This window comes from Morone saxatilis, unplaced genomic scaffold (assembly GCF_004916995.1).
Source record: "Morone saxatilis isolate NCDOM2014 unplaced genomic scaffold, NCSU_SB_2.0 Contig12, whole genome shotgun sequence".
Lineage (NCBI taxonomy): Eukaryota > Metazoa > Chordata > Actinopteri > Moronidae > Morone > Morone saxatilis.
Window position 1 is genome coordinate 26,795,852 of NW_023339674.1, and position 5,268 is coordinate 26,801,119.

The window sequence follows — 5,268 nt, forward strand, 5'->3', positions numbered from 1 at the left end:
AATATATGGTAGTGGAACAAAGCTGTAAAAAAACACTGGTATAATATCACTTTATAAAGTTTTTGGGGCAACCATATTAACAAACAGTTGCCTATTTACACAGCAGCAACCATAACATTCATTTGGAGTGTTTGTGTGAATCTGATGAATAAAATTGGGCTTACAGTCATCATCTCCTTTTAGCTCTGATTTTGGTCTCTTTAGCTGCGCAACGCTCCACAACATTCACCAGCCAGTCTCTAACTGTGTCTGTCTGCTCAGCAGGTAGGGTACAGTGGGTGACTCAATAAATAAATTAATATTCCATTAAATGCAGCAAAAATAATATTAAAATAAATGTAAGCCTATCTTTGTTTTAATTTGCTTATGTATTTACTTTGCTTTGTATTCATTCCCCTTTTTATTCACTTTCACATTTTATGTATGAATGAAAAAGGATAACCTTTTTCAATATATTTATTTCTGTATTTTTTCTGTATTATTCCCCTTTGCATATTTCCCTCAACTTAAGCCAGTTTCTTTCTGTGTTTTCTTTTTACATTTCTTAAAGTATTTCTACTTCATTATGCAATGTGCCTTATGTGGTCAACTTTTGGCCTAACGTTGACATATAAAACAGCTGCCTGCTGCTGGAAACCAGCTTCAAGGGGCGGATCTACAGAAATATTCATGTGCTGTCCAGAGGGTGGCATGGAAACTTTAAGGGGTGGCAGAAATATATGCCAATTTAATCACAATGACATATATCAATATTTGCATGAAAAAACTGGGGTGGCCAGGTGTGGAAACTGCCACCCCATGCACCCCCTCTAGATCCTCCCCTGCATGAGAGCTGTGAAAGTGCACTAAAACAGAGGGGCATAAAACCAAACCCTGTAGAGCTGAGGGGAACTGTAGAGTTGGGTGAACATTCTTAACTACTAAAGACACTTTTCACTTTACACTGTTGACATCTATTAACTTTAAAGTTATTGCACTAGTTTAAAATCTGTAGGGGATTATAACATATTAATAATAAAAGTTAGGAAAAAATACCTGCCAACAAATGAATAAAATAAGGATATATATAATCACATGCACATAGGGAAAATGTCAAAAATAGTAATCATCAATAATTATTGTCAGGATATATCGGCTGTTCTAATACTGCAGTAACCTAATGCACAAATTCAAACAAATATCAATGTTACTTTCAAAAAATCATCAGTTTCAAAAGCTATTTCATCTCTGTAATCAATGCTGTCACTGAACAACACTTGGCTGTCACTGTAATGGAGCTGTTAGATGTGTTGGGATTGCACTGTGTTTAAAGAATGGGCACTATGTGTTCATACAGAAGCAGTGTTGGGCTAGTATTAATTTATTACTCATTTCAAAAGATGATTACTTTACTTATTACTCCCTGCCAACAGTACAGCCGGTGCCTGCGGCGGATTTTACGCACACACGGCTGAGGATGAGAAACGATCACACGTCCTGTGTTACCTGTGTGGGCACGGCGACGGGTGACCGGCCGGCGGGCTGTGTGTGAATATAGGACTCCTTCGCCCTCGCGGGCACGGACTCGCTCTCGTTCCGCTCCACAGGCGACTCCGCGCGTGTCCCGGGGCGCACGCAAAGCTTCTTGGCGTAGGGAGCCTCCGGGTGGTCCTCGGCGCGGGCTCTGTTCGCTGTTGTTGTTGTTGTTGTTGATGATGTTGTTGCTGATGTGTTTATTGTTGCTGTCGGCTTCACATCCGCAGCGTCGGTTACCCGGCGGAGGTACGGGATCACGAGCTGGAGGTGGGACTGCGTGTGACCGTTGACCGTTTCCGAGGCAACGTAAAGCGTCGTTGTCGGCCTGGAGCCCGCGGCGCCCACGATGCTGTTGAGCGTTGCTATGGAGACGGCACCGATGCAGTGGTTGGTGTAGGTCTTGGAGAGCTTGGCAGCGCGCGACAACATCTGCATCCTCGTGCCCAACAGGTTCTTACCAATGGCTTTGTTCTCGTACCACGTCACATCGCTCGCGCAGCAGTGGTCCCGGGGCCGCTGGAAGAAAGCCCTGCACAGGGGGTTCCGTTTGGACACGTACCGGACGAAGCTGGCGTACGGACATTGCTCCGTGCCCGTCTCGTACATCCGCGGCAAGGTGTCCTCGTCTGCGTCCGGACGCTTCTTGGTCCAGGCGGCGGAGCGTGACTTGTGGTACGGTCCGAGAGCTTTAAAATACACAAACTTTCTCCCGTCCTCGTCCACGGCCAGGCCGAACGAGTCCTCCTCCAGCTCCCGTTGGTTCTCCCGGCCCCTGGTGCAGAAATACATACAGGTCTCGAACCAGACTTTGTTGAGCAGTCCGAACGGCGTGTCGGTGTTGAACACAGAGGACTCGTACAGCTTCCGCAGGTCCGAGCGCGTGATGGCTTGTTTCTGGACCACGGGACCGGCTCCTTGCTCCTCCAGCCTCCGTATGACCGCGGCCAGGGTCAGGTTGGCACTGCGCAGCTCTGGGTCTTTGGTGAGGTCCAAGGTGCGGCAGTAGGGCGGCTCGTTCAGGTACCGGTTCAGTGAGCTCCGGATGCTGATGAGGGACGACTTACTGTACAACTGTCCACTTTTGGAGCGCGCTTCCGCGTAAAAGGAGCGCAGCACAGCGCAGAGCGCCTCCTTGTCCAGAGTTTCAAAGTCTGGACTTTGGGCTTTCTCACTGAGGTACTCCCTGAAGATCCTCACCGCGTACCGGGTGGCCAGGCGGGTGTTCTCGCTCAGCCTGTTCCGCTCTGAGCGCTGGAGGTCTCCCTCCAGGTGAGACTCCAGCCCAGCGGGGATGCTGCTGCCGAACGGTGCCTCCTCCTCCTCCTCCTCTCCTCGGTCCATACTCCGCATAACGACCGCTTGTGTCTCCGCGGCGGAACCGCTGGAGTCCAACACTGTGCTCCCTGACTCCCACTCCAGCTCCTCGCCATCCCTATCGGAGTCCTCGTCCTCCTCCTCCCCGGTGATCTGGACCTCCTGGATCTCATCTTCATCCTCCTCCTCGTTGTCCTCCTCCCTGCTCCTCTCGGGGCAGCTCATCTGCTCCCGCTCCGTGTCTCCGCTGGCAGGCATTCTCGCCATATTGCGGTCTGTGAAGCAGTCCTCCGGCAGCGCGCATGCGCTATATTGGACCGCAGCGCTGAAAGCCTTTTGTGTTTAAGTGACCTTCAGCCGTGCACGCGCTTTTTTAAGGTAGAGAGCGAGCGCAACGGGAGGGTAAATTTGGAAGCGCGCTCCCCGGCAGAGAGGCTGCAGTATTGGACTGCATATTGGACCAGCAGCGGGAACAGGGGGATGTGGTGGAGAGCAGGACTGCAGGAGTGTGACCTCCAGTATCAGCACGAGCCAAACAAACACCATCAGCTTCACTTTTAAATCACTTTGGCACGTGATGAGTGAACGTGTAATTAAGACTGTCAGCGAGGAAACAGGAGTTTAGGTAGATTCATTACTGTGTACAGTAAAAGAAACACAAGGGGAGGAAGAGTACATGCAGTCATTATTCACACATCCACACACACAATCAAATCTAGAATAGTTAGATATATACATGTGGATAGATATTTTATGTGTTTAAGTTTATGCTGCACAGGTTAGTTATTTGTTTACATAAATAGTACTATAACTTATGCTCAGGGTTGGGAGGGTTACTTTAAAAATGCAATCGATACAATTACTGCCAAAAAATGTAGTCAGTAGCCTATTCCAAGTACAATATTAAAGTAACAACACCAACATGCAAATAAAGACAAGAGAAAATATCAGTAAGATGACTTTTACATATTTTATAGGACAACAGAACAACGTCACCTTAGAAAAGAACATGGAAACCAAGCATTACATATGTGTCATATATGTGCTCAGTGTATTTCTAAAGATCAGCTTGATTTAAGACAGTTTAATGTACACATTCATCACAGTTACCCTTTTTGTGTCCTGATTACATGTCATCTGCTACTTCCCTAGCCTGCCACACATAAAAGATTCTGGATTTGTCTTAGGCAGCTAGACTAATGAGATCATAAAATCATGATCATCTCTCTCTCTCTCTCTCTCTCTCTCTCTCTCTCTTTCTCCCCCAACTGGTCAAGGCAGATGACCACCCACCTAGAGCCGAAGGGTCTGTCCGAGGTTTCTGCCCGTTAAAAGGCAGTTTTTCCTTGCCCCCGTCGCCAAGTGCTTGCTCATTGGTGGTACTGTTGGGTCTCTGTAAATGTTATAAGGAGTTCCGGTCTAGACCTGCTCTATTTTGAAAAGTAAGTGTCCTGAGATAACGTCTGTTATGAATTGGCGCTATACAAATAAAATTGAATTGAATTGAATTGAATAGATCCTCCTAAATGTTGCACACTGGACCTTTAATTAAATAATTAAATAAAACTGAACCAAATTTTACAAGAATTATTTTGTATGGTGGTGCATTGTGGTCCTAAAACGCAGTCAGCATGGGAAAGACTTTAATGCTAATGGAGGTACACCATCCTTTTTGTTATTTATTTTTATTTAGAATTTGATCATGTTAACAGACATGCAGGGTTTGTTTTTTATTTTCCAAAATAGGCAAATGAAAACTCTGTAACTCACTCGTTAGTATTTTGTAGTTTTGGAGAGCAGTGCTGTAATCTACAATACCTTAGGTGTGTTAATTACACACACAGATATGTTTTTTCATATCAGCTACTCCCAATTTTTCTGAAAATATAAATAACTAAGAGATACAATTCAAAACTAAATAATGAAAAGTTTGAATTATGACAGATGTTTTTTTAATGTACCCACTAATGTGATGTTGATTGTGAATCATTCTTGTATTTTTAAATCAATGATTATTATATATAATATAATTTTGTTTAAACAATGATTATCCTCAACCTTAAATTACTGTAAAATGATTTTGCCGCATTTATATTTCATTTTCTATTATTTTCTTAGTATTATGTATTATTTTCTATTATTACATCATTTTCAGTGACTTCTGTGCTTGGATAAGAAAATTAAAGTTACACTTTCAACAACTAATCAAAATATACAATTCGACACACCTGATTTAACAACGCATTGGACCAAGTCATATTTAATTTGGTGTTATTGTTATTTTTCAGCCAGCTGATATGCCTCTTAGGCCCTATTTAATTAACAAATAAATTGTTGTTTGTAGCAATGACCATGACTTACACCTCAGGCTCTTCCCACTCACAAACATAACAAACTTTAACAAACTCCCTTTAGAGTTCACAGTGTCTCCAGCCGTCT